This window comes from Brassica napus, chromosome A1 (genome assembly GCF_020379485.1).
Source record: "Brassica napus cultivar Da-Ae chromosome A1, Da-Ae, whole genome shotgun sequence".
Lineage (NCBI taxonomy): Eukaryota > Viridiplantae > Streptophyta > Magnoliopsida > Brassicales > Brassicaceae > Brassica > Brassica napus.
The window spans coordinates 11,490,435-11,500,383 of record NC_063434.1 but is presented as its reverse complement, the minus strand read 5'-3'; the positions used below and the strand labels follow the sequence as shown (position 1 = coordinate 11,500,383).

General features: G+C 30.5%; 1 long non-coding RNA gene and 1 pseudogene across 1 annotated transcript; one reads left to right on the top strand and one right to left on the bottom strand.

Annotated features, from left to right (window-relative positions):
- Positions 1–391: 391 nt before the first annotated feature.
- Positions 392–3,966, bottom strand: LOC106356604. Its single transcript, XR_001272123.3, has 3 exons — positions 3,888–3,966; positions 3,344–3,405; positions 392–3,236 (listed from the first exon to the last, which is right to left on the bottom strand). It is a non-coding gene; the product is annotated as an uncharacterized LOC106356604 (long non-coding RNA).
- A 3,821-nt stretch (positions 3,967–7,787) lies between these two features.
- On the top strand, positions 7,788–9,743 carry LOC125599160 (annotated as a pseudogene).
- The last annotated feature ends 206 nt before the right edge of the window (positions 9,744–9,949 follow it).

The window sequence follows — 9,949 nt, the reverse complement described above, 5'->3', positions numbered from 1 at the left end:
CTTTAAACCAATGAAACTATCCCTTACTTTTATGTCTTTATTATCTCTTTTTTTGTAATTCCCTAAATGTATAATAACTCAATAACAAACAAAATTTGAAAAATATATACCTATGATACAAAGGCTTACTACTTCCATCTCGCTCTCTGTTTCCCCTGTTTTCGATTTTACAGAGCAAACCAGATTGATTGCTTGTGTTGAGAGAAGAAGAAGAAGATTGGGAGAGAAAGGATTGAGTTAAAGAAGATCGAGAATATGAACAGACTTCAAGTCAGTTTCACCAACAGACGTAACGTGTTGATGAAGAAGGCTAACGATCTTTCGATTCTCTGCGACGCTGAGAGTCGCTCTTATCGCTTCTCCAACACCGGCCAGGTTTACCATTTCTAAAACACAACGATTCTTTTCGTTTTGAGATTTTGGAAAAAGATCATCTTTCTCGGTTTCTTGTGTCCAAAGAAAACAAAGCCGATTATAAATCTTAGGGTTTTGTGTGTTTAAGATTAGTAGTAGAGTCGATTATGAGCATAGCACAAAACACAACACACTAGAGATTCAAGGAAACCACGAACACAATTTTGAAGAATCTCTCACCAACGTTGGTTTACAATTGCAAGAGACTCCAATATATATCTATTTCATGAAAAATAAGAGACATTTTTTTAAAGAAAAAATAAGAGACATTATAATAGACACACAAGCACCGATCTAACTAAAATTAATAAATATTTTTCTAAGCAACATAAATACTACTAACAGTGATCACTGAAGGTTAGGATGAGCAGAAAACATAAACATTCAAGGAAACTACTATCACAACTCACCTATGTTGATCAACAATACTCTAAAATATATCCATTTCATAAACGAGAGACCTTATAATACACATGCAAGCACCAAATAACACCGTTTAAGATTAAGAGCATAACACAAAACAGAAACATTCATAATTTTTTTTTTTTTAAAAACTACTACAACAACATGCTAGAGCATGGCACAAATCAGAAACATTAAAAGTGCAAAGAAACTACTACCACAATCTGCAGGAGTCTCTCACCTACATTGATCTACAAGAGACTCCAAGATACATCCATTTCAAAAAAACAAAAGAAAAAACCTTATAATACATTCAAGCACCAAACTAAAGAAATAGAGATTACAAAACACTGTAAACGCACAATATACTGTTCCAATAGTAAAAAAGAATCTACTTGTTCATCAATGGATATGTTAGCAATCAGTTTCTAGAACCTCAAGGATGCTAGATCAATGAGAGAAATGTTGTCAAGACAGCTTAATCAAACGTTTTTAGTTATAAACGGTGCTAAGATCTTCATTACCTTTACATACAATTAACTTCGGTTGTAAATTATAATAATGTAATAATACCAATTTATAAGAAAGAAAGTAAGGAAAAGAATATACCTGAAAATCCTTGGAATTAGTGAGGAGGATATGAACAGTTTGTGAAGCACATACCCACAAAAACGAAAATATAGCTTTACTTCATGTTTATGTCACAATCTTGTGATTTTCAAAATCGTATTATTAACTAAACAACAAACAAGTTTGAAAAGCACATACCTGTCAGAGAATCTGCTACACTTGAAATTTGCTCCGATCCTACTGAAGCACATATATACAAAACCTGAGGAAATCACGATTAATTAGTCTTTACTTCACACAAAATGATTCATACTTACCTTGTGAGTTTTTAACGTTGTAAGTGGTAAAGTAAGGAATATGTTAATGTTCAGAGTCTTTTTCATAACTTTCTTTATGAGATTGATCGTCTTTTTGTATCCCATAGTAAGGACTTTTTCAAGCCGCTTCTCACAGCAACTTTGAAAACAAATTTTCTAACACGATAGTAGTGCAGTGAAGAATCAATTATCGCCCCATAGTCTCTGACTTAAACCTGGCTTGTTGGTCGTTTTTATCATCCAACAAGTCAAGAACTGACTCAATTTTTTGTTTCGTAGTTTATGTCTAAGAATTGGTTTGCCATTGTTCGTTTTTACCATCATCCAATACGCTCAGTGTTTGGTTCAAAGTGCCTATCCTCAAAACCTGGTGTTGTTGGTCGTTTTTACCATCCAACAAAAACCAAGAATCGACTTAGTTCATAGTCTTTGTCTTAAAGACTTGTCTAAACCGTTGATCGTTTTCAGGCGTAGTCTTTGTCTAAATTCTTTGCCAAGGCTTGTTGTGAAGTAAGGAGCATATTTTGATAGTCTTTGTCTTAAACTCTTTCCACTCGTTGGTCTTTTCCTTGTAACGATTTTCAAGCCTTGTGGTAATGTAAATAAGTAGTCTCTGGCTCTGATGTCTAAAGACTTGTTTAACCGCTGGTCGTCTTTACAGCAGAAAAACTCAGAAAACCAAACTACAAAATCTTTGTCTAAGACCTTTCAAAGCCGTGGGTAGTTTGTTCCCTTCCAACACGCAACTTTTATTAAGCCGTGGGTAGCAATATTGTCCAAGAACTCTTCACAAGGTGTGGGTATTTCAGTCTTTGTCTGAAGACGTTTTGTAAACCGTTGATCGCTTTAGCCATTCAACAGGTTCACATGAATTTATCTAAGCCGTGGGTAATCACAATCATTTGCCTCAAAGACCACTTTTTCTTCTTGTCTAAAGACATTTTGTTTATTGTTGATCGTTTTATCCATCCAACATAATCTGTAACCTTTGTCTAAAGACATTTTGTTCATTGTTGATCGTACTATCCATCCAACACAGTCATAATCTTTGTTTACAGACTTTATTGTAAACCGTTGGTCGTTTAGTCCATCCAACAAATTTATGAGCTATGTAAATCTTTTTTTATTTGTTGTTGGTCGCTTTCGTAATAAGCCGTGGGTACTATCCATTCCCAAATAAGAGACCAATTCCGTCATTGTCTTACAAATTTTTCTAAGCCGTGGGTATCACACAATCATTGTCTCATCAAAGACCTCTTTTTAAGCCCTTGATTTTAAGCCCTTTTTATCGCTTTTTCCATTCCAACAATCTCATGGCCTTTGTCTAAAGACATGTTGTTGTTCGTTTTATCCATCCAACATGAACATATCTGTAACCTTTTGCTTAAAGACTTGGTCACAAAATTTACAGTCTTTGCCTTATTTTTTTTTAAGCCGCTGGTCATTTTCGTAATAAGCCGTGGGTACTTAAAGTTTCATCCCCAAACATCGCATGCACTACCAACCGACGGGACAATGTCCCCAAATAAGAATCTAGCAGAACACCATTAGATTAGTGTCAGCCTATATGATCTTTTTGGGTTTTTTTGATTAAACTAAAACCAAATGTAAGAATCGGTAGAGCACAAGAGTCTCTCTACCTAATATCAGGCGATAGTAGAGCTTCAGTGACTCTGTTCGGAGTTGTGCATGTAATGGAACCCTGTCAAGAAAAGAACAGAGACAGATTAAGTAGGAGACTTTATTAAATAGCTAACTCAAAAATAAAAACATTTAATATACGGTTCACGTGTGTGTATATAAGCAATCAACACTGGTATATATATACGAATCTACTTTGTTCGCTTTACATCAAGTAGCCCAAATCTAAAGCAAAGATTTGTTGTAGACAAAGACGTGCCTTCATGTGGAGTCGGGAAAGAAACCCTAAAAACAAAATTAAACAGAGATAACATGATCTAGAGATTGAGACAAGGATTTTCGAATCACAAAGAAGACGAGGAAACTTAATCGATCGCATCACAAAAAAAAAAAAACGAATTTAGGATCTAGAGATGTGACGAGGAAATTAGAAACCTTTGAATAAAATCGCAAATAAGAGGAAGAAAACTCAATCGATTGCATCAATTTCATGATTAAGAACGGAAAAGAAACAAATTAACGATCGGCAAAAAGAAAACTCACTGTTGTAAGAGTCGTCGTCGTCGAAGAAATTTGGGGAGAAAACCTTAAGAGTCCCTTTGGTATGTATTGTTGGATCTTTAAACCGTAACGGATATATGTTCAATCGGACGGTCCTTCTTTTTCCACACAATTTGTCTTCGTCCTCTTAAGTATTTTCAATCGGACGGTCCTCCCTCCTCCTGCTGTTAAAAATGTAAAAAGCCCCTTATTTACTAGGGAATACATATTGTTGATGCGTTTTGTAGTTGGATTTTGTCATTTTTTAACTTTTTTTCGTGTTATCTCTAATGGTGATGAATAGAACAGTGAAATTCACACAGTTTTATTAGGTTGATATAAGAATGACTGGCGAATTCATGTGTGTTGATATGTTCATATCTTATCTTCGTAATAATTTGATCGACTATTAGCGTTGTTAGAGTTTTCATGTTCAAAAGTTGAGATTTATGGAGTTGGTTAGTGTTGACTTAGGTGGTCGTTAGTATATAAATCAAATAGTGTAAGAAAAAATATATGAAATTTGGATTAAAAAATTAAACAATTTATACAAAAAATAAAATAAATTTAAAAATTAAAATCTCTAGAAATTTATAAATTATATAGTTACAAATTTATTTATTTTTAGAGTTTTTGCTGGACTTTGTTAAAAATGATTTGTGGTGGACAAAAAAAACTTGAAATAGGTCGACCAAAGAATATAATTTGGTATATTTTTATGGTACAATATATTGATTAAGTAAAAATTGTGTTTTAAAATGTTTGGTTTCAAAAACACTGGGCCGAATCTGAAATTTTGTCTAATTCTGAGTAAATTGTTAGGTTGTCAACTCATGTTTTTTTGTTGTCGGAAAAGTCAACATATCTATACTATTAAAGCAGAATACTTCTTATGAATCTGCTCCTAAATTTTCCTATTAATTACAAAACATTCCATTCTCTTTTTCAATTGTTTTTTTCAATTGTTTTAAATGTTTTTCGAAAATGAAAAGCCCAACCAATTTGCTTTTTTTATTTTTTAAGCTCATTAAGTCGTTTTAAATCTCGTTTCGTACTCAAAGATTTACAGAATTAAATCAACTAAAAAGAAGATACCTCAACTTGAGTAACACGCAGAAAAATATTTTAACTCTTTGACATGGTAACTGAACTTTCCAAAATCTAATTTTAAAATAATATAGAGAGATTCAATTTTAAAGAGAAGATCCCCCAACTTTCTCCCCAAGTTTATCCTAAAACCTAACACATCGCTTTGAATCCGATCAATATTATAAATAGGCAACACTGATTTCCTATTCAAACCCACACCTTCGAACAAACCAACATGATCTACGTAGGATAATATAGGACAAAAAATTTTATTTTAATAATAATTAAAAAAATAAAGAAGACAATATTATAAAAATTGACTATAAACAAATAAAAATATCTATTAAAATATAGATTCGACAAATATTTATTAATTTGAATGAAATTTTAAAAAGAAACGATCCCGCGCTTTGAAAGCGCGGGTCAAAATCTAGTATTAACTTAAAATAGATGGCACCTAGGGGCAGAGTTCTGCGCAAGTGCAGGATTGTGAATGTTGTTGTTGCCTTATTGATGTCTGAGAAGGGAAAAATTACGTGTATTTGAAGTTGCTCTCCTGAGTTTTGTATATTAAGAGGTCTGAGACAGGGATTAAAGAGTGATTTATATCGTTTTTGAATTGTAGTTGATAGCGATCGTATTTTGGAGGTTGTATTTATAGTACGTAATTGCATATCGTCAAGGTTTGATATTATCGTTGGTCGTTGTTCGTAGGTTATATCATACATGGAGCCAGTGCCGGCTCTAGGGGGTGGCAAACATGGCATATGCCATGGGTCCATCTTAAAATTAACTAAATTTAGTGATAAAAAGGGTCCATATTTATGTTTGTTTAGGTCTAAAATATTATGCTTAAGTAATTGTAATACATAAACAAAATTTGTCCAAGGGTCCAATATAGTTGAGTTTGGATGTCTTTTGAAACGACAACATCATTAATAAGCTGGCTTGCCAATGGGCTGGATGGATTATTGGATTCGTTTATATATATTAGATAACCCAAACTCAAAGACAAATAATATATCGAAATCACAACACAAAATTAATTTATGTAAAGAATATTTATTGTTTCAGTGGAACCCACAAAAAATTAAAAGAGACACGTGGATAGGCTGAGGAGAGAGCAAAAACTTTCTCCTTATAATCTCCCTATATATTAAAAGAAAAGTCACTTTAGTGAGGTCGGGTGACGTGTCGTTCATAAGTTATAGGTGAAGTTTCAAAAAAATTATTATAATTTGATTGGTCGATTATTTTTAATTTTCATTTATTTTAATTAGATCTAAAAAAATTAAGGTAAGTCTAAAAACATTTAAAATCACTTATCATATAATCTAAAGAATATTACAAATAATAATTTATGGTAACTAATTCTCAAAATTATAGAAAGATTAATAATGTATTATTTATTACTTTTAATATTTATAAACTACAAAATATAATGTACGAATTTTTATATAAGATAATTACAATAGTTTTAGACTCTACTTGATGAATTGTATTCGAATATAATTATATAATAACAATTTTAAATATTACAAAATCCAAACATGTTTATTAATATGATTTTTAAATTATTTATCGTTGTTTATAGAATAAATTTATCAGACTTTTAAAATTATTTATAAAAATATAAATCCTACTATATATTGATTGAGAAGTCACATAAGTGATTTTTTATTACATGTTGATCATAAATGAACTCTTCAAATTGTTATAATTTGATTGACCGATGATTTTAATTTTATTTATTATAATAATTATATATAAAAGGAAAGGATAATTCAATTACCACTTTCCAAATAATCTACATAATATTAGAAATAATTATTAATGGTAACTAATTGTTGAAACTACGAAAGAATAATAATGCGATCAATTTTTTTATATATTTATAAATTACATTAAATAATAAACAAAAATGTTTATTTGAATTGATATAATGATTTTATATTCGTATAGAAATAATTATATTTGCATATAAAGTATCATAATAACTATTAATGTCTAATAATTCAATGTATGCTTTATAAATCATTTATAAAATTATAAATACATTTATAAAATTATTTATATTGGCTTATCAGATGTTTTAAATTATTATAAGAGGTTCTAAGTCATTTATAGAAGCTTATACATTAATTTATAAAATTTATTTTGAAAATTTATCCTCCTATTACAATATTTTGATTTTTTTCATTTTTAATGGTAAAATTACTCAACTATGTTTACTTAGTGTAGAAACTCCTAAACTAAAGATTTACTGGTAGTAATGGTAATTATGACATGTTTGCGTTTAATTCATTAAATAGAGTTAGTTTAGGGGATTTTTCGTTAAATACTTAGTTTGAGAGTTTTACTCAAAACAAACTTAGTTGAGGGGTTTCAGCGTTAAAATTTATTATTCTTTCCTTATTATCTATTATTTAAATCCTTATAGTGGGATTTGTTTTATCAAAAATTAGTTGCAATCAACTGACAAGATATCTTATTTCCTAATATCATGTATTTAATATTTAAATATATATATATATATATATATATATAGCAAGATTTGAGTTATCAAAATGATGTAAATATTATAACAAGAATATCTTTAAAATTTTATTAGAAGATATTCTATCTCATAGCTTCTTTTGAAAACTAGGTCATTTAGAAACTTAAATTAATTGCTGTATAAATATCACGCCACCCCCCATTAGTTTCACGCATCTATCTTTTAAGTTTTCATATGTTTTTGATCGTTTTAATTTAAATTCTATTTTTGTGATCTTACGCAGGTATATGATAAGATAATCAATAAGTAACTCATAGACGGGAATACCATTACTGGTAATTTTATGGGGGATTCTTCTTCTCCGTTTATTTTAGTTCTCTTCCTCTCCATGTTGTATCTCTATCTATATTTTTGCATCAATAGTGACTCAACTAACAAAAAGAGACGACTCTGTTTATACAGCCTGATCATCCCTTTCGAAAAAGGTAATTCATTTTTTTATAAAGTTAAATCACTTATCAAGAATATAATATAATATGTGTATGCTAATCAAGTGCAATTTATTTATTGTGCGTGATCCTCTTCGGTACGTCTGAGAGCCAAAGGTAATCTCAAAGCTTTTTAAAAGCTTTGAAACTCATTGACGTTGTCCTATCAATTATATAATTTGTTATATTCTGGGGATTGTTTACATCTTTTAAATATTTTTATTAGAATTACCTCTTTTCTGACTCAAAGCTTAGAAAAGGAAACCGTAAATCATCTTTGCTGTTACAATGAAACCAATGATAATAAATTTCAGGTAATTTAAATCTCTCTTTTATATTTCATGGCTGATTTTTTATTGGGTTTATGCGTGAAATATTTTTTTTTTCTCAATTATATTTTTCGGATGTTTTATGATTAGTGTTAAATGTGATCGTTTGAAGCATAATGTATTCTCATAACACACCTCCATGATAACACTTCAATGTAAATGATGTCAATTATATTAGTGATTTTGCATCTGAGTATTGCGACTGATGTTCCAAGAGAGAAAGTGTATCATCTCAAACCGAGATTGTTGGGAAAGGTAATTGGTTTATAGATGTAATTGGATAATTGACATCTAAAGGATACATTTTATTAGATAGTACCAAGCAGTCCTTTTAAACCTTTTGAACTCTAACTTTTTGAACTAACAGAATAATCATGCTTAAACTATAAGCAGTTCAAAGAGTTATGTATCTAAAGGATACGCTTTATCAGATATAAATGATTCGTTTTATTAGATAGTACCAAGCAGTCCTTTTAAACTCAAACAATGCCATGTTCTGAGTTGTACACATTGTATTGACCTTTTTTCCTTGTGATGTGTATTCAGATAGCAGTAGTGAAGTGCATATATGAAGTAATATCAATCAAAATTAAGAAAAGTCTTTTAAAAGCAGAGATAATCACATGGGCCTCTCTTAAACATAGCAAACAACCAGCAGTTTTGCTAGATCCGAATTTCTTAAACATGTTTTCTACTTTCTTTTTTCTTTTTATTTAGTTTCACCTGATGAGAAATTTGAATCACAGACTCTTGACATTTTAAAATTTATATTATTTGTTTGTGTAATTGTGCAAAGGTTTCAATGAGACCAGCTTATCGTTCTTCCAAGAAAGTAAGGGACTATGATAAGCTTGAAGCTGAAGTGAAGAAGAATAGAAGGATGATAAGCTTGAAGGAGACGCTGCTTTGAACAAGTTCTTCCGTGAGATATATTTGAATTCTGATGAAGATATGAGGAGTGCTAGAGCAAATCATCTGTGAGTATCTATCTATCTATATTCCTATTTAGTTTATCTTCTCTCATGGAGATTACAATGTTTTTGACATTTTGATTGACTTTTTTGTAGTTCTGCACAATCAACATGTGGAATGTAATGGGACAGTGCTTTCAATATATTGGAAAGATGTTGGTGCTAAGAAAATCGAGAGCACTCTTCATGATGATCTGACGCTCAAAACATGGGAAATATGATCTTATATGATGTGTGGGTTTTACTTTAATCTTGACAGAACTCGAAACCTTGATCTTAAGGTCTGGTTTCTCTACTTTATAGACTTAAGGTACTTTGCATTTTCCATAACTCATATTATTTATACGAAACACTGAAATTTTTAATCTAAACGTTCTAATGTATTCTTTGTTCATATGAACATAATATAAATATCAATATGTAACATCGAATCTTTCATATTAACCACATACATATAACATAAGTATTATATAGTTGTAAATATGTAATTATTAATTTAATATTACTGTTAATGCCCGCACGTGCGTGCGGTCCACCTAGTATAGATTTTTATTTGTGTCTACTTCCAAGGGTCCTATTATTTAAAATCCTATCTATTCACAGATCACGAATTTGGCTTACCCGTTTCGACACCACACATTGTAATATCACAAATACACAAAAGACAACGCATACGTGACCACATTCTCCA